This window comes from Lissotriton vulgaris, chromosome 11, assembly GCF_964263255.1.
Source record: "Lissotriton vulgaris chromosome 11, aLisVul1.2, whole genome shotgun sequence".
NCBI lineage: Eukaryota > Metazoa > Chordata > Amphibia > Caudata > Salamandridae > Lissotriton > Lissotriton vulgaris.
The window spans coordinates 1,760,877-1,782,236 of record NC_141699.1 but is presented as its reverse complement, the minus strand read 5'-3'; positions in this window follow the sequence as shown (position 1 = coordinate 1,782,236).

Below are 21,360 nucleotides of genomic sequence, written 5' to 3'. Positions count from 1 at the left end.
TCCGGCTTTCAGACTTGATTAAAAAGAAATGTGTGTTTCCAGGTAAATCACTTTATCTTCCTCGGTCTCCGTTTGCAAATATGCATAATCGTATGCAAATAAGCAAGGGTACAGTCTGCTCATGGAGACACAATTATATGTTCCCAACTCACCCTGTCATGTAGTCCCAGCCCGACCCTGAATGCACCATAGTGCGCTGTAGATGGCGCGGTGTGTTGGAGACACCACCAATGTGTTACTGTTCTGCGTAAAGTGCTCTGCTGTTGTCAGATGCCCTGTGTTCAATATTAAAAGGGCACCACTTTTCCATTTCTGGACTTTACTTTTACAATTCATGTTTTTCAGGTGTGATAGACGGGAAACAATGCTTACTACGCAACAGACTCAACGCAGTACTTTACAACGCGGTCGTTACAACGACCACTTCATTATCACACGTGTCATTATAAGGCAAGTCATTTCAACAACTTGCTCTAGGGGGCGTGCAACACCAGGGAATGTGTTAGATTTTAAATCCAACACCTTTCCTGCTGTTGCGCAAACTGGAGTAGGAATACTAATTAAGGATGTATGACACTACAACGCATGCTTTTACCACGCATGCCTTTACAACGGGGTTTTAACATCGCAAACCTTCACAACGCATAGCGCTTAGAGGTGCTGGATAGTGAAAAGTTTAATTTACTATTCCAACACCAGTCCCCGTGGACACTAGGGAAGGTTTTGGTTAGTAAATTAAACGTATTCCCTATCCTAGAGCGCCCCCCTGCGCAATGCGTTGTAATGGTTTGCGTTGTAAATACCGCGTTGTAAAGGCACTGCGTGGTAAAAGTTTTGTTGTAAAGGTTGTTCACCACTAATTAATACTATTCCTAAGTCCAGTGCACCACCTAGAGCAAGTCGGTGAAACGACTTGCATTGTAATGACATGCGTGGAAACAACACGGTCATTGTAATGACCACGTTGTAAAGTATTGCATTGTAAAAGCACGTGTTGTAACGTGCTATATTCTTGACAGACAGTACAACATATGTAATTGAAGTAAACAAAGACTACAACTCCCAAAATGCACTGAAGTGGTAAATAAAAGCCCGGGACTGGAAAGAATGTGTCCTCATGACATGGAGTCACATGGTGATCTTATAAAGGAGCCCGGAAACCCCTAGGGGTAGCTGTGCGCATTATAAGTTCATAATAATAATATTCATAAATGTGATTATCCATATTTATTTTGCCAAGCCCGGTATGCTGCTTGATGCTCTTGCAGCAATGGAAGGGGCTTTAAATCCATCAGAATTCAGTGACATAACTGTCCCCAGGTAAATAACCTTTATGACAGGGAGGGTTTCCTTCAAAATGGGACTCATTTCCAAATGTGGCTGCAGAAAAAAGAGAAAATCAAGTGGAAACTTCAAAATATGCAGCAATGATCCTTAGTTTATTTTCTATTACTACCAATAATCACAGTATAACATAAATAATTCAAAATACGCTGTAATATCATCTAATAAACAGCAAAACTCTCAAACTTCCCAGACCGTGTGTGAATCGCTTATCCAGGCTGAGCGTTTCCTTTGCATTCTGGGAATGGTAGTCCTGTTATAGCCAACTATAAAGTTAGGACTACAGATCCAAGAATGTGAAGAAACTCCCTTGTCTGGATCTGCTGTGCAACAGAGAGTTTGGAGATTTCAGAACTCTGTAATAAGAAAACGCATTTTAAGCTCAGTAACTCAAAACCCCAATTCCTGGTGAGACTTACTTAATTAAAATAAGGCCCTGCATAGGGTGACCAGATGGTGCCACGTCACTGGGATGCACTTTTCCATTCCTGTACTTTGATTTTACAAGCCATTGTTGTCAAGTGCGTTGGTCCAATTAAAATGAACAGAGACTACAGCTCCCAGAATGCACTCTTATGTTATTTCAAAACCCAGAGCTAAAAATGTTTTGCCCTGGTGATACAGAGTCATCTGGTTACCTTAGCTGTGTAGCCATGTAGGTTCCCAGGCTAAGGGTACCAGATGAATCCATATTATAGAAAGTGTTTTTACATAAGGGCAAAAACGGATAAAGTGCATTCATCTGAGGATTTCTTCTTTTCAATCTATCTTTTAATCTGTTTATTATAGTTATCAGTGTACATCTCCCTTTAAAGCAAATTCTTGTATATCAAGTGCACATCATTTATGACCTGTATTATATGCCTGTCACTGTTGCACTAAGGTCTATTTAATAAAAGTTATTTAAAACTAAAAACAAAAAGCATTTAGGAGATATTGCTGAACATATGCAAGATATTTTTGTGCCTGCCAATCAGTTCCTGTGCATTATGGAGATTTTAACAAAGAAACGTTAATCCATCTTTAACCCCTCCCATGCTCGTGACGGAACCGTTCCGTCATGAGCCACGGGTGGGCTGTGTTGGTGATGGAACGGTTCCGTCATGGCCCGCTCGCCGCGCCTGAGCGGCGTGAATTCCGCGCCTGCGCTTACGTTCCAAAGAGCGGGCGGGCCGTGACGGAACCGTTCCGTCACAAGCACAGCTCAAACGCGGGCCGAGACGGATCGGTTCCGTCATGAGAACGGGAGCGCCGCGCGGCCCCGCCTCCCCCTTAGCGCTACAGCGGAATAGCCGCCGCAGCGAAGGGGTTAAAAACAAGACGAGAGTAAACAGAGTGTGTCTGCTCTTTGCTACTTATGAAGGAAGGAAATGGAGCGAATGGATTTTACCTCAAAATTAATCCCGTCTTTCCTATTTGGAAAGTAGAGCTCGTGTATTTCCTCACCATTGTGTTATCTAAGTATGAAATTAGCGTGTGACATGTATTGTCTTGAGCGTGTGGCATGTATTGCCCTGGTGCATATACCGGAGAAGCGTGGCTCAATGGTTAGAGCGGCAGAACCTGATGCAGAGGTCTATCCCGGGACCAGGGTTCAATTCCCGCCTCGGCGGGTCTTGGACTCAATCTCCCCGGACCTGATAATTCTCGCCTCGGTGCCTATTGTAATCATGGGTCCCACTCTGCAACTCTGGGCAATAGCTTGCTTAATCTCCACAACGGCCCCAACAACGCTAGGATGCCTGGCTTCACCTTGGGGGTGCTGAGGAGTAAACATCTCACAGGAAAGCCAAGAAGGGTTGCACAGCAATATGAATACAGCGCTATGAGACCTCAGGGTAGAAGGCACTATATAAATACAAACACATTTACATACCATTTTCTGCATTCGCTCTTGTAAGGCAGCCATCATGTTTTTTTGCACCAGTGCAAAGGTTCTGCAGGGAAGAGCCCTGCCTTCAGGTCTGCAGATAGGGGTGTTTACACTAACTGGGTAACACTGTCATCTTGGTTAAGGCCTAATCACAGCAGCCACGGCTGAAGCTGACCAGTTAACTTTCATAAAGTGTCTGGTGAAGCTTCACCCCCAGTATTCAGCAATTCTGATACACTGTGGTCTCGGAGAGCTAGAAACAATTGTTTGGTGAAATTTGAGAATGACACCACAGATAATGGATTACATACTCAGTGTCTTAAATTCATATTCCTGCGAAACCTGCCACTGCAGCAACTACTGTATTTTTCCAGCTGCCTTGTCAGTGAGTCATGGTTTGGGCTACTGTACTTGTGCAGCAGGGAGGAAACTTATGCGGCACTGCTGACTTAACCATTTGGCAAGGAAAAGCAAGTTATAAACATGAGAGTAGAAAATTCCATTACACGTGAATGAATGAATGAGTACACTCTTCTATAGCGCATGGCTACCCTGAGGCATCCCAGCGCTGTAAGACCAGAGAACAGGGAGAAGACACTCAGTGGAACAGGAATGTCTTCAGTAGCTTCCTGAAGGCCAGATGATTAGTTTGTAAATGAAGGCATACTATATAGCATTTTTGACACATTAGCATTATGTTGCCACGGGCACAAGTTGACACCTTGATGCACAAGAGATCCGAGTGCAATACATAACAAATACATTTCTTTCCACACCGCACATTGGTCCGATTAGATTATTTTTTTGTCTCTATTTTGATGTTGAATCAGGCTGCAATCCAAGTATATCCTAGAGTGACATCAGACCATGGGCCAGTCGTATTGACGCTCTCCAGTATCATCTCTAGTCAACGCCCACGACAGTTTTCTTTTGATCGCAAACTATTGTTTAATCAACTCTTTATTGAACATATGAAGGAGTGGATTGCATCATTTTTTAACATTAATCGAGGGAGTAGTAATATAGGGTGTGTGTGGGATTGCTTTAAGGCTGCTTTTCGTGGGGAGGTATTGAGCTGGGGTCTCTACAATAAAAAAAAACAAGAGGCAGAAATAAAGGCATTATATCAAGAGTTGATTACGGCCGAAGAGGCGCTTATGATTGGGATACAGGCAGGGAGCAATATCGAAGCAGAGATTAATGAAGTAGCGCGTCTGAAGGCAAGAATAAATCTGAAGTGGTCACAGGAAGCTGCTAAAAAATTTTTTTCTAAAAGACAAAGTCATTATGAATATGGTGAGGCAAGTGGAAGATGCCTCGCCCAAAGATTAAGAGCAAAAAGCGGCAGCCCAGCGGATCGATGAGATATTAGATCACAAAGGCGACTCTGTTAACCCCTTGCGTGCGGGGCGTATTCCCCGCCTGTGCTGACTCCGCCTTGCGCGGGCGGAGTCATGACGGAACGGTTCCGTCATCAGCACAGCTCAACCGATGCTGATGACGGAACCGTTCTGTCATCAGCATGGAAGGGGTTAAGGATGAACAGGGCATCTTGGAGATATTCAGTCAGTTTTATAAGTTACTTTATCAGGGGGATGTGTATGATAGTGGTAATTTTGCATCTTTGATTAGTCAATATTGTATGAAAGATCTTTCGGAAGATGATAGGGTAATGTTAGATGCGCCTATTACTCTGGAGGAATTGGAATTAGCGGTAAACGGACTGGCATTGGGCAAGGCTGCTGGCCCAGATAAATTACCCTTAGAAATATATAAAATCTTTTTCGCACTCCTAAAAAACGACCTTTTGGCAACGATGCTCACAGCACAGAAAGGCTTTGCCCCCAAAACTTGGCAAGAAGCGACTATAGTGGTGTTTCACAAAAAGGGCAAGCCACCTAATCTACCGGGGTCATATCGCCCTATATCGCTACTAAATGTAGACTGTAAAATGTATTCGAAGATTTTAGCAAATAGGCTTTCTGTGGTTATTTTGGGACTTGTTTCAAAAATACAGCATGGGTTTATTCCTCAACGTAGTACGACTAATCATGTTAGAAGAGTGATAACACTACTTGATTATGCTACGGTAACCAGGGAACCCTTTTGTTTAATTTTATTGGACGCCGAAAAGGCTTTCAACCGTGTGGCTTGGTCTTTTCTGTGGGATAACTTGAAGAGTCGCAGTTTTGGTCCTGAATTTATCAAATCAGTACAGGTTTTGTATCAGCAACCGGTAGCCCGGATCAGCACCATGGGCCTGGAATCAGCAGTAGTACAAATAGGTAGGGGGACCAGACAGGGGTGTCCCTGTTCCCCCTTACTATTTGCTCTATACATTGAGCCTTTTTTAAGAATGCTGGACTCCAATGCTAATATTACTCAATTAAAGGTACATATAAATCATGCTAAGGTGCTAGCATATGCTGACGACGTAGCAGTGGTCACGTCTAAACCCATCATGGCAATGCAGGCTATAGAGCATCTGGCTCTAGAATTTGGTAAATCATCAGGATACAAATTAAACTCAGCAAAAACCCAGCTACTCAGTATAAATATATCAAATTACACCGATGTTAGACTATGTCAGGAGGTGGTATATCTGGGAGTCACGTTGCGTGCTAGTACAACTGCCTTAGTTAAAGCTAATTGGGATCAGCTCCTAGTTAGTGCTCGGAAAAAACTAGATCAGGCAGAATGTTTACATCTTTCATTAGTAGGTCGTTGTAACTTATTAAAAATGCTGATTCTGCCTCAGATTTTATATTTTTTCCGATGTATACCCCTAGAAGTCCCGAAGACCAGTTTGGAACAACTGCAGACAGTATGTATGCGCTTTATATGGTCTGGAGGGAAGGCTAAAAGGGATAGGCGCTTCATGATTCTCCCGAGAAATGTGGGAGGTTGGTCGGTTCCAGGTTTCACACTTTATTATTATGCGTGTATGTTGCAAGGAATGGGAATTTTATTAACCGGCGAAGATCCTGCAAGACCTGCAGATTCTCCATCGATCTATCAAATGCTGTTGGGGGCAAAAGTTAAAAACTGTTTATTTAAGTATCTTGAACAAAGCTACTACAAACGTACACGTTTTAAGACAATGACAGCTGTATATAAGGTCTGGCATACAGTTAGGAGGCTACTGGGCCTTGGGAAAATAACGTGGTATACTCCATTCTCTTCGTCGTTTTTCCTACCCCTAGATGTCTGGGATAGAATTGTACTTAATTGGAGGGAGAAAGGCATTAGAGTGGTAGGGGACTTGTATGATGCTAGTTATTGTAAATCTTTTGAACAATTACGAGAACAATATTCTCTCCCTAGAGACCATTTCGCAAAATACCTACAGATTCGTAATTATTTAATGGGTCTGGGAGCTAACTTCAAACCGAATTCTTTAATTGAAGACATTATGAAAGGTGTAAGAATTGGAGCACTATATAAACATTTGTTAGATACTAAAGAAAATGGTTTAGAGCAGCAGAATAGTAGATGGTGTGCTAAACTAGGCAGACAGGACATTTAGATAGAAACTTCATTAGTTATGGCTAAAGATTTATTCTTGTCAGCAAAGTTGGTGGCTCAACATTTCAAATCAATCTATAATTTATACTATACCCCAGATAAGGTGTCTAAATGGTCGGGTGATGCTATAGGTAAATGCTTTCGGTGTGGGTTTACCTCAGCGGATGATGTCCACATATTCTGTACATGTACTGTGTTAGCTCCCGTGTTGTCTCAGATAGAAAAATGTGTTTCGGCAATTGTGGGTAGTCAAATACAATTATCGGCAACGCAGATATTATTGGGTGTTGAAATGGGCACAGAGAATACTAGCATCCCGAAGAAACATGCTAAACTTATTTTTTTAGTAACTGCAGTGTACAGGCTATGTATTGCATCTGCATGGTTGCAACAAGAACCGCCCGCTTTTGAAGCCTGGCGGGCTCGTTTTTTTTCGATACACAATATGGAGCATAGTATTTATGCCTTAAAGAGCTCCCGTAGAAAGAAGATTGGGGAACAGATTTGGGGGTTAGTTACAAACTATCTCGAGATGTAAATGGGGGGACTTATCTTGATTTTGTATAATTTCCTGGTGGATTTAATTAAGATTGCCTCGTATATAATTCTGTTTATTCATAATTTTGTTTTTTGTTTTGCTTCAAAATCTCAACTGTTGGAGATTAACTGGATCGAACAAATTGTTTTCCTCTTTTACTGTTGTTTTTGTTTCTTTTTATGTTTCTGTATCAACCGACTCATGTGTTTCTGTATAAATAAATAAAAAAAAATTAAAAAATACATTTCTTAAGAAACAAACTATACCCATTCGGAAGCTCTTATTCAAATGTTATTTACCAACTATGCATGATTTAGTTTGTATTGAAGAACAGGACATATTTTTATTAACATTTCTCTTCCAGAGTAAAACTAAATGTATAAACCTATACGTTGGAATTTAAGACTTAGAAAGAAAAGTGACGTTTGTGATTCATGTAAAGCCGGGTGCCCAACCCAAACCATTGCTTTGAAATACTTTGAGAAGAGTGTCTGTGATGTACACATGTATTTTAAGAAAACGGAAAACAAAACTTATCCTTGACAGGTCCCCCAATTATAGATGCTCGATGCGACTATCCCTCACTCTCCACTGACACACCCTGCGCCCTCTATACTTTAGTTATACAACCACCAGGTACTCACGTCTAAACTATACGCACATCTGACTTCCAGCTCCCCAGACCTCACGCCGGCTCCCGGTCACGTCACCCGCCTGGCGTGACACAGGCTGGCCTTTGATCCTATATCACCAGCGGACATCTCTAGATTTTTAAGATTGCTGTGATTGGATGTTCTCCTGAAAACGTTTTTATAGAATCTCCTGGTGTGTATTTCCTTGAATCTTCTTTGTATTACAAAAGATTAATACTAATATATATATTTTTTTTAAAACTTGTTCCTGACAAAGAAGGAATCGTCCTTTCAGAGGCTTTCCTCCTGTGACTCAAGCGGGCATGTCTGCGCTATCTTGGCAAATATCTGATCTCCTTAAAGCCTGAATACGAAAATCAACAGCTGACATATAACTTATTAACACTTGGTCCATTTAAACTTAGAAACAACATGTCCTTCCTGCTAAAGGCTGCAGTTATGCAGCAGACACTTGATAATGTCACGTGCAGCACATTCATATCAATTTATAGCGTTCAATTTTCCAGCAGCCCGGGTCATAAACAACTGCCCGAGGCGACTTCAAAGAAAGCGCGGCCATTTAAATGGACATTTAAACGTCCTGGGTCCCCAGCGCGAGGCAGGGATGCTGCGTTCGTCGCTCAAGTGGCCATGATGCAATCTCCCAGTGCAGACAGGGCTCAGCGCGCCAGCGCCTCTTAGGAAACGAGCCTGCCTGGGTGGGAACGCCCAGCATCCCTCGAGGCACGGTCTGGCACAGGAGGCGTCCTGAGGTCATGGCTGCTCCATCCACAGGGGTCTGACATTCCTTCTGTCTCAGGCATGGCACCCCGCCTCTCACAGTTGAGTGGGAGCATGTCTTTCCAGGGCTGGGCTCGCATTTGGTATTTCCTGGGGATGGCAACCCTCTTTGACGTGGAAGACATGATTGTGGCAGGGAGGTGGGGGAGGGGGGGTGAGGAGACATACTATAGGACGGCAGACTGGGGCAGCCAGGCTTGTTCATTGCCTGCCTGTTCTATGCCTGCTTGGCATGCACCAGTCCTGTGCAGCCTCCAGCCCTTGCTGGCTCATTTGAATGTTGACCCTGTGTTTGTCCTCAGGCTTATTTTTTTTTTTATTTCAGTGCTCGAGTCTTCATCAGTTCTGCTGGAAACCGATGTGCACATTTCATAGACACCAAACCCCCAACGTGCTATGGTAGTGAAAGCGACATTATGCACCCTTTGACCTCTTTCCTAATGCTCCTCACTATTGCCAATGTCCGAGCATTATCCCCTCAAAAGCCTGCTGTATGCAGTGCTTAATTTGTAGAACATGAAGTGCCAGGGCCCTCAACAGGAGGCCACTGCAGCCTACAGCACCCATTAGCCCCTCCAGCGCTGCCAATGGCAGTACCAAACCAGCAACAAACCATCACTCTCCTACAAGTGTGTCAATTCAGACCATTCCAGGCCCCCAAAGCTACAAGATTAGCATGGACGACAGATAAGTGTCATTTTTAACTTATATTGAATCAGTAAACAACTGTTGTTGTGCTCACTCTAAATAAGACAACCAGCGCCACCATGTGGCAGACTGTCATATGTACTGGTACTGGCAGTTAAGTGCCAATGTCAAGCACCGGAAAACACCGGCTCAATTTAAGCACTGCCTATATGTTCATGAGGTACTAGGAGAGGTCCAGGGAGTGAAAACCTCTGGGTACAAAGGCAGCTGGACCTGTACAATCTCTGATCCTTTGGCTCCCTTCATGACTTCTCAGACCTGGGGCAATGCCAGGGGCACCAAACGGCAAAGCAGGGTAGTAGCTACTAGCTCCGTCACCCCATGTTGATGTTCATGGTACATTTATAATACCCTATGGTGGTATTGTTTTGAAAAGATTTTCACAACCCATCCCGATTCTCATAGCCATACAGTTAGATAAACATTTCAAGAGGAAGTAAGCAGCGAAACAAGCATTAGCAAATCCAAAAGGTATGTTTGTTTATTATATGAAGGGGTTGGGCACGTTCGTGGGTGGTGCCCCCCAGCTGTCCTAAAAACAATGTGCCAAAAAGATAGAAACTTCTTAAGCTTAAAGAAGAGCGTCATGGATAAGCGTCAGAGGATGAGGTTTGCATTGTAAGTGTTGAACTTTAAAAAAACACACAAAGCAAAATATTGCATAATACTATGATGATGGGCCAGTGTTTTCAATGAATCTTTAAAAAAGCCTGTGAATGTGTGCATTTCCATACATTGTGAACAAAAACTTGATATGTTATCATGACACAAATGACAGGAAAAGATTATTAGTGAATAGCGCATTGGCTTTAAGACAGGCTTAAGCAGTGAAACTGTAAGCACTTCCTGAACAAAAAGGTCACACATCTGCAGCTAAGTAAGCGAATCAAAGAACACACACAAGCAAGTGTCACATCTTCAGTCGGCAAATGGGCTACTTGATTTCCCATCAAACCAAAACAAGGATACACGTGGGAAAAATGCCATGACCACAATGGACAACCCATCTAGGCAATGGCAAACCATTTCAAAAACATGAATGATTTTGCTTCTATTTGCACTTCATTGAAGAATTGATTTCATAAGCTATTCCAGACAGATAAAGCTGTATGTAACTAAACGAAAAAATGGAGTGATGTGAACAGCACGAAAGCTAGCACCAAGAGGAAAGTTTTTATCTAGCTGCATTGGCCTATAAATAGGACCTAAACCATTGCGTGCAGAGCCATGCCAATCACAGATTGTGTTACTGGGTGCCTGGTCTGCAGCTCCTAGAATTCCAACCCTTGGCAGTGAACTCCGCTCACGAAGTTTGCGGAATTTCTCGCACTCTGGGTTACGCACAGTTTTTTTCCTCGCTCACGTTCTTCAACTTCAAGTTGGCAAGCGCGAGCGAGCAGAATCCACCTCCCGGCGAGATTTTTCCTCTTTCGCGAACGCCAACATCAAGTTGGTGAGCGCGCGTGGAAAATAAATATCACGGCGAGAATTCTCAACGCGGGGGGTCAAGTTTCTCATTGCGAGTGATCGCGTATGCTCGTGACCGCTTGTGTTGAGAAACTGCCCGCTCGTGTTGAGAAAGCTGCCGCTCGAGTAAAAATCTACTCAAGCGGCAGAAAAGGTAAGCTTGTGCTGTGCATGGTGCTGTTCGCAATGATTGCACAGTGTGGAGAAGCATCCGCCACTGTGCAATCACTACAAATGGATTTTTTCTACCGTATTACGCCTCTTGCAGAGCTCGCGTAGTTCGAAAGAGTTTTTTTTGCACTTCGCGTAGCTTCGTGTAGTGCAAATCCGCGAACTCCGACCAGGGTTATAGAATTCCTCACGCCAATGAATGCCAATGAACAGCACCAAGGACCACGTAATCCTAAGAATGGCATCTCATGCACAACTTTATCTTACTCCTCAGAACTATCTGTCAACAGCCAATGACCAGCGCAGTCACATCCAGCAACGTGAAGTGAACGCTTCCGCTGGAGTGCCTTCTACAAACTCGATTGAATGCTCTCAGAAATCGATTCAACGAGCTTGCACTGACTTTTTTGCTGACAAAATTAAAAACAGCAGCAACCCCGCTAAGGAAATGAATTCTATTGTGAACAGCCTGACTAAACCTACACCCACTCCTGGATTAGCCGAGGCTTCAAATAGCCACTGCAATTACATTGCTGATCACTTTGTCAATACGGTCAAAGATATCTATCTTCATTTTAATAAAGAAGAGGAAACAGTCATGCCTCCCTCCCTTGACACAGGAGCCACCCACACGAAATGGCCACCCTTGCACCAATTGGTTCGGCTTGACGCAGATAATATTTCCACCCTAATACGCCAAGTAAAATCTGGATACCTGGACTACGGTGTAACCTGAATACATTTTAGAATTTCAGAAGACTATCACTCCCATCTTCCTTGAAGTAGCCAACCTCTCACCGAGTACTGCAGGAGTACCAATGTCATGGAAAGACGCCAGGGTTATTCCTCTTCTTAAAAAGCCTACGTAGGATGAATGAATGAATGAATGAATGTTTGATTTATAGAGCGCGTGGTTACCCGGAAGCATCCCAGCGCTGTACCACTGGGGAACCCGTCCTGGCTTTCCCTGTGAGATGGTCCCTTTACTGGGCATCCCCAAGGTGCAGCCAGGCATCCCCGGTGGTGATGGGGCCGGAGTGGAGACTAAGCAAGCTATTGCCCAGAGTTGCAGCGTGGGACCCCATGGTTACAGTGGCACCGAGGGGAGATTTATCGGGCCCGCTGACATTGGTCCCGCACCCGGCCGGGAATTGAACCCTGGTCCCGGCCCGACCTCTGCCTCCGGGTCTGCCACCTCTAACCATTGAGCCACACTTCTGGATGCCAGGGTACCACTCAGCCAGAAAACTACTGTCCAATCTCCCTTTTGACATTTTTATCCAAGGTTGTGGAGCAACATATAACTAATCTCCTTACAGTGGGAGCGAATCACCAAGGCAAACTTCGACCAAAAGTATAAGTTTAGGACTTTGGTACAAGGTACGAATAGTGGGCCCAATTCACAAAGGTAAACTGAGACGAAAGTCTAACTTTACAACTTTCGGTATTCACAAAGGGCATTTTCGAGTAGTAAATTTAGACTTTTGTCTCAGTTAAACTCATCTTTTGGTCTTAATTTTACCTTTTTGGTCTCAGTTAAACTTAAGACCAAAAGTTACTTTTAACTGAGACAAAAGTCTAACTTTACTACTCATAAATGCTCTTTGTGAATACCGAAAGTCATACAGTTAGATTTTCGTCTCAGTTTACCTTTGTGAATTGGGCAAAGTATCTTTATGTCCACACTCAGGCGGAGTGTCCGCACTCAGGCAGAATCTCAGCACTCGGGGTGGATCTCTGCCCTGAGTGAGGAGATTCCACCCGAGTGCAGAAATTCTGCTCCGAGTGCGGACATAAAGATACTACTCGTAACTTATCTTTGTGAATACCAAAAAGGAGTAACATTAGACTTCTGGTCTGCACTGAAACCAAAAGTCTAACTTTACCTTTATGAATCAGGCCCTACATTTTTAGAACAAAATCAAATACTTGATGTTTCCCAAATTGGTTGCAGATCGTCACAAAGCACCGAAACTGCTCGTCTAACAGTCACCGAAGCCCTTCGAAGCTCTGCAGATGCTCGCAAATCCCAGGCTCTGATACTCCTAGGTTTAAGTCTGGCCTTTGCGCTTGTTTCACATGCGATTTTACTATCTCGCCTCCCTGAACTGGGAGTACCGGGCAAAGCTCCGACAGCTTGCTTCCTTTCTAAAAGAGCAGTCTTTCCAAGTTATATCCCCTCCTTTCGCGTCATCTAAAAGACCACTAGTACAAGGCATCCCCCAGGGTTCAGCCATCAGCCCTACCCTTTTTAACAGTGAAGTTAGACCCCTGGCTGAGGTAGTGATATGATCTTGTAGTCAGATGATGTTGGACCAAAGAGCTTTACCAAGTTGTTTGCTTGTGTTGTAGGTTTGCAGAATATTGCCTGGCCTGGCAGATTGGCATTTCAGTGGCACTCGATGCACAGCGGGTACAACAGTTACATCTTCACTTGTTTATGTTGGATGCGTGTTATGACTTCAGGCTAACTTCATTTGAGCTAGCGTGTGGCATAACTTGGTGGGAAGTGCTGTTGTGAGCACCATGTTACCCAACTATATGACACTTCTGTACTATGTTCAGTGTGGGTTAAGTGTTTTCTCACCACAACACAAGATAACCTTAGTAAGACTCCTAACTATCAACGTTGCCCTCAAAGATGAACAAATACACAACTTGCAATTACTTTATCACAAGGTGGACACAACACACTGGCCCTCTGAGCACCCCGCTGAGAGTCAGAGTGGCTTGGAAGGAAACTGGGCGATGGTTCAGCCAGCGACAGCACGTGTAAGGACTGGGACAGAGTCAAGGGGATACATTACTGACTCTACCCCAGCTCTTCTGGCCGCCGGCTTTGCCGGCTTATTGAGTCATCTGCCAGTTTCCATACCAACCAGTCCTTCTATGACTGACCCTGCTCTGGTTGGAACAAAATGTAAGCATAGCCTCTTCCATCACATCTCCAACTAACCAACCGATTCTGACTGAAGCCTGCTGAACAGGCAAAGGCACACCCCTGGGGCTGCCAGCAGGACACACAAGAAGAAGTTAGTAATGTCTAAAGGGAAGCGAAAGTGAAAGTCATGTGGTCTTTGGGTTGGCTCCAAAGGAGCTTCAGCACTATTCATGGGAACTCAATAACTGGAACGAGGAAGCCTAGTCTGGTCTGTGCACCTGGAGGCTAACGTTGGTGGTTAGTGGCTGGTGGTTTCTTGTGAAGAAAGCTCAGGGTTTTATCATTAAAATCCCATTGTCTCATCTCATGTGCACCCTTTTAAATGTTCATTTTCACACACAGTATACAAGAGTGATTCAAGCCTTTGCTATAATTATTTGTGAGTATTTCATGGAAAGGCTAGCAGAGGGAAAAGCGGTGGTTGTTTTTCTTTATCCAGGGTCTATGTTTACTCACGAGTAAGGAATGTTATGTTATGTCTTTTCAAACAGGCTGAAATCTGTCTCTAATCCAGCACTTGAAAAAGACACGAGGGGCGGTTCAACTGCCCGCCTATCTGAGAGCAGAGATAGCATTAGAAGCCACTTTGTTTCAGAAACATTTTTCTCTGCACGATTAAAAAAATGTTACTCGAGCTTTGCAACTTCTGTTGCAAGAGAAACTGTGGAACAATGTTTCTAGATGATACTCATTAAATCCACTGAAAGAAACCGAAAAAGAATAATGGAGCAGGATAAGTACCAGTACATTTTGTTTTTGCATCTTTCATTCGCTGATTACTTAGCAGTCGGCCTTGCCTAGGAAACCATCAATAATTGATCTCTTCTTAAGGAGGAATCCCAAAATGAACTCCTTTCTACAGATCCAAACTCTCACTCTCAGAAAATGTTGCTGATCTGATACTGGCCAACCCTGTGAAAGATGTGCACACATACCTTGTGCCACACTGGTCCAACCTTTCACCCACATAGGGAGTGTGTCCAGAATCAGCATTTGACTCACATAAGTGCTCTTTCCAAAATCCTGAAAGGTTGGACACGTGGTGCTTTACTAAAAAAACAACAACAGATCCGAACAGTCCTAATAATGTTCGACCAATCTCAGGTCTGCCTTTCTGTGCAAAAAAAACTTGAAATTTGTGTTTACAACCAAATGAAACAGTTCGTCAAGGATAATAAACTTCGGGATGACCTCCAATCAGGTTTCAGTTTAGGGTATGTAATGAATCAGCTGTCCCTCAAATCATTGATGATGTATTGCGTATCCTTGACAACGGCAATTCCTGCCTTCTGGTACTTCTAGATTTATCAGCAGCCTTTGATACGATTGTCCATGACGTTCTTCGGTACCGTACCGGATTTGAACACAAGGCACTGGACTGGTATAAATATTATCTTATTAATCGCTTCTAGCAGATTCAAATAAGCACCTTTTTCTTAAATCTTTTTCTGTATTTAAGGAGCTCTTCAAGAATCATTTCTAGCCCTGACACTCTTCAGACACTATCGGGTACCACTGCGCAACATTGTCATCATCAAACGGTCTGGCACACTGTATCCGCAATCTATTGATGATACTCCACTATCGCTGAAGGCCTCTCCCCCCTCAGACATCTCCTTACTGGGCTTGTATTTAGATGGTATACAGCTTTGGCTGACCATTCATCGCCTCAAATTCAAACCTAAAAACACAGCACTCCTACTTGCCTCACCAGAATCCTGGTCCATTCCAGTTCCAGAAAGGTCGGATTCAACAATTGTTCTCCAATGTATGGCGGCCATTACAGAGAGCGCCAATTCACTCCGTTTCACGTTGTATAACCGACTGAATCTCCACAAACACATCAGAAATAAACCTAGAAATCAGCAGTTAAGACCTAAAGATAGTAGTTGAAGCGATGATCCTTTCCAGCTGAGCCTATGGCAACTCTATTCTTACTACTTTTCCTAAAATCCGCCCATCCTCCCCTGAATTTACACTGCATGGTGCATTTGTGTCTCCATTCTTAGATGAATTGATATGGACATGTTTACTCTCATTTTGCTTAACCTCAACTCCCTCCGATTGAGGGATAATCTATTTAAAAATTGTGATACTTAACCCACAAACCTATTCGCTCTCACCACTCACAAAGGGGAATATCATCAATGCCTGCGATAAAACTATTGCCGTAGCGTCTGTTTTCGTACGAAAAGCGGCGATAATTTTATTGCACTATCAGCATGGACACGCTAACGAGTGTTCCCATGCCTCAGCTCCGGTTTCCCTAACGCCCATCTTTGCATCGCCAATGAGATGCAAAGTGGGCATACCCTGCCAAACTAACGTGGAGAATGTCGCTAACCAACTTCTCTCCAATTATCAAGGTAATCGCCAACCTGCTTAGCGATTGTAAAAGTAGCGCTAACCGCGCTTAACGCAGGTTTGTTTACGCCTGCTTACAATCTGGCTTAGCCATTACATCCAATGGAAGGTGGATATTATGGCTAAGTCTGCCCTGCCCTATCAGCAATGTATCGCAATTCGCTGTGCGATTATCGCTGGATTTCCATCGATAATCGCACGATTTGCAGCTAACTCTGGAATTGTTATCGCTTTTGAGATAAGCGTCGCTGATAAAAGTGCTATCTCAGCGATAGACTCCAGCGATAGTCGGCGATAATTATCCTCGTGCTAAACACACTTAGCGATAATTATCGCCGGCTGTTGCTGATATGCCCCAACATCTGAATAAAATAGCATACGTTTTTCCGAAGGTTCTAGTCAACTTCGAACCTCCAGAAAACTCCAGGAGGATATCTCCATTGTCAACATAAAATGTGCACTGAACCGGTCTTTCTCCAGATGTCGCCTAAAGGGTGGACCTCTATCCCGTGTTCGATTCGCAGAGCCATCTTTGATCGCCTTAAAAAAGCAGCTGAAACGACGGCTTCTCATGTGACACTTTCTTCCTCATTCTCTATGATTTCTCTCTTGTCTTGTATGAAGGGTTCTACATCTAATGTGATATTTGCCCTTTTTATGGCTGTACTTGTCCACGTAACAGAGGTCTCCACAAACTGTTGTGTGCTCACCACTACAAGACTGCACTCTCGGACCAGCCTTAACTATGACTATTTATATATATGCTGTGTCCTTTGCAGCTTCTTTTTCGTAAGTACTTATGAGTTTTTTAGCTTTCGCTTTTACTAGTTTCCCTATTCTTAAACTTGTTATTTTGCATTTTCTTTCACGGATGGCGTTATGTATGGTCATAAATACTAGGTTTGTGCGAAATTCAAACAATTTAAGTTTTTCGCAATTATGTGGAATATCTGAAAAAAATGCAACATTCCACAGCATGGTTCTATATTTTTGGATAAAAATACGTCCTTGCGTCCATTTTTAACTTGAGATTGTACGATAAAAATATAGCGCAAAAAACACAAGCACTCCTGACAGCAGCCGCTTGCATTCTGGTTGTTCACGTTCCTGCGCACTTGCGTTGCCTTTTTGCTGCAAATGGCACATAATTATACAATGAGGTGTAACAACATAATGTGAGGATTTTGCATGACAAATGTAATGAAAAATCACTAAAATTATACAGGATTACCAGCGTGGTTTCTTCATGAGGGTGGGGGAACTGTGTTAAAAATAAAATGGCAATAAAATGATTTGTTTGCCATGTTATTTTGAACAGCCTGCCACCCTGTCCTCCCCCCAAGCCAGGAGATATGGGGGCGTGTTCTCTGCTGCTGTTTGGCAGCACGGAGGACTGACCAAACATTGCAAAGTACAAGTGTCAGATTGGTCAGTTGTCTTGCGCTGGCCAAAGTGACATGCGCACTTTGCAGCTGTCCACTCAGCTGTCTTAGACAGCTGGGTGTAGGGCAATCAAAGGCCTCCAGGGCCTACAAGAACATCAGTGGAACCTGCTACATCCAATCCTGGCACTGCTCTCATGCTGGTTAACAGCATGAGAGCAGCGTCTGGATTGGTTAGGGAAGCTCTTCCTGCCACAGACGGCAGGAGAACACCGAGGAGGACACGTAGTAGCCCATTGGGTAAGTACAATTTACTTTTATTTTTTTATATATTAAATGTGTAAAGCATGTCATTAATTTATGTTTAATTTGGGGGTTTTGGGAGGGAGGGGTTTCTTTTATTTGGGCTTTTGTAGGATGGGTTGTTTTACTTTGGGTTTTTGGAGGGAGGGTTTGTCTAATTTTGTTTTTGGGAATCTGTGGGCACTTTGCTCACACACCACTTTCAAAGGTTACCAGCCGCGCCTGAAAATTTTGCTTCTGTAATAGATATTTGCCCAGGCCAAAATCATACCCTGAAACTCTTTCTTTCAAAGCGCTGTGACGCTCCATTACTTTTGTAAGCACTATATAAAACTATTCAATAAATCAAAGCTTCCATCAACCCTTCCATGTATACCCTCACGCCCAGCCCAGTCCTCTGTTCTTAATACACCCACTAACCCTGATACATTCAAAGATTGGTATCTACGTGTATGAGAGTGTACAGGCCCTCAGTGACTTTATGAGTGTCTGCAAGTGTGCTTTAGTGTGCTGATCCTGTAAATGTATGCCTGTGCGTGTTGTGGGTGGGGGCGTGTGTGTTCTTGTATACCTGTTGATCTCTGCGCCTGTATCTGTGTTGTTCTGTGTTCGTCTGTGCATGCACGTGTATTAGTTCTAGATGCCTAGTGCCTGCAGATGTGTTGTGCATGTGAATGTTTCCCTTTCTGGTACACACCTTTCTGTGCATTCGCCATCCTCTTCTATCCCTCCGCTACCCTTCTGAATCCAAATAACTGACTAACCTATCCACCACTTAAATCACTTTCATATTTCACTATACTAATTCAACAAAAAATCCTTTATGGGTTCCGAAGTTGCGTGCTACTTGCCGAAAAAGTGCTTTGACACCTCGTTATGGGAAGTAAGCGCTATATAAATGCAATTACAATACAATACAACAAAACAAACGGATTGGCGTTGACAATGCTTGTTTTACTCCACCGACCTTCAAGGAATGTGTGCGTCAGCTTAAAGGGTGTTTCCCAGGATTTCCTGTGTGTACGTGTGCTGCTATTTTGGTTTTTCCTGTGAATATCATCACCACAAGTGTAAAGATTTTTTTAAACAACTGAAAAGAGCTCTCCTGGCGATCACACCCCAGGGTGTCACACTTCACAGGCTCTGTTTACAACTAGACACGTCACAGGTTCGAAAGAGGACAGCGGTTCACGTTTCCAGAGCAGCCATCACCTACACCATGTAATGCAATACAGGGGGCAAGGGTTTTCAATGGGTTGAAAAAACTGGGGTCTCTCAAGGGGACGTGGCCAATGGAATTAAGGGCGTGGCTTAAAACAGTAGTTAAAAATCTGTGCTTAGCATAGTGTGCCGCCCAACTTGTATTTTGCTGTTTCTGTCATTGCATCCAGATATGATACAAGTTTTACAACAAGTAACAACAAACCTACAAGTCAGGACTACTGGCTTTGTCAATGGTTGTTATTTGTATAAGATAAATAAGCAGCAACTATGGCGTGTATAGAATATTGTAAAAGCTTCCACTTAAAGCCCTGGTGACACCACGGAAATGTTGCTGCTCCTGAGTTTCAAAAAGAGAAGGGAAATCCATAGAGAAAATGACTATTTTAAAGGATTTCCTTTCCCCCTACAACGCTCACCTGGCATGACGTCATTCTGTAACTTCTTCACTTGTGAGTAGTGTGAGCAGGGTACACCGATGTGCCTGATGTCTCGAAACGGGTCTCTATCGTGCTCTTTTTTGTGCCCTGGCACTTTTTTCCGGACTGCACTGCCAGTGCTCAGACCCGGTGAGACCCGGCCCACTTAAAGCCGTGCAGGGGGCATTATGCAATGTTTGATCTTGTGCAAGAAATTGGTGTGTTGCGGGGCTGTATGCCACAGGAGTGCCTGCGAGTTCTGCACTGTCTGCCCCTCAAACCCAGGGTGACCAACTGGCATTGGTGCAAATTCAGGACGGTGAGTGTAAAAATTCAGGACAAAGGGTCAAAATTCAGGACACAAATTCAGGACAGGAGGTCAAAATTCAGGACAAAACTTTAGGACAATTGGATAAGTTTTACAGACACATCAGAGGTCGCGCAATAGTATATAAGTAAGCCCAGCCATATCCAAACATTCAACCAGTTGCAAACTTAGCCATCATGTATCCTTCCATCTATCATTTCACTCATCCATCCCTTCATTCATCCTTTCACTCATCGATCCATTATCCATCCATCCACCCTTTCACCCTATACATCTGTACACTCATCCATCCACTCTTCTACCCATCCACCCATTCACTCATCCATTCAGCCATTTACCCTTTCACCCATCCAGCCATCCTTTCACTTATTCATCCATTTGCCCAGGTACTCATCCTTCCACCCATCCACCCTTTCAGTTATCCATCCATCCATCCTTTCAGTCATCCATCCATCCTCCCTTTCTCTCTCCATCGACCCTTTCACTTAGCAATCCTTCCATCCATCCATCCACCCTCCCATCCATCCATCTACTCATTCACTCATGAATCCATCCATTGACCCTATCACTCATCCATCCTTCCTCTCATCCATTTATCCTTTCACTCCTTCACTCATCTATTCATCCTTTTGTCCATCTACCCTCCCTTTCACTCACTCATCCATCCTTACACTCATCCATTCCCCCTTGCACTTATCAATTCATCAACCCATCCATCCATCATTTCACTCATCCATCCACTCACTCATCATCCATCTTTTCACTCATCCATCGTTTCACCCATCCACCCTTTTACCCATCCAGCTACCCTTCCACCCATACATCCAGCTATTTACCTTCTCTCCTCCATCCTTTCAATCACTCATCAATCCATCCATCATCTCATTATTCATCTATTCATTCACCCTTTCACTAATTCATCCAGCCATCCACCCATCCCTTCACTTACTCACTCGCCCACCTTAACATTAATTTTTAGCTGAGCCTTTTTGAGAAGAGGCCCATCAATAACTCCACCCTCGCTGCAGGAGCCATTCCAGGACTGGAACAGAAGCCACCCAGGGCAGAGACAGATCCACCACATGGGGGGACAGGGGCCATCACAGGCACAGGGGGGGGGGGGGAGGGGCAGGAGCCACCACATGGGGGGGGGCAGGAGCCATCGGGGGGGGGGGGGGCTGGAGCCACCACAGGGGGGGACAGGAGCCATCCCTGGGGGGATGGGGTTGGGGGGGGGGGGGGCAGGAGCTATCCCAGGAGGGGGAACAGGATCCACCAGGGTGGGCACCGGAGTGGGCGTGCAGTATTCTAGTATCATCTTCGTCTCTTCCAGGGTGGGGTAG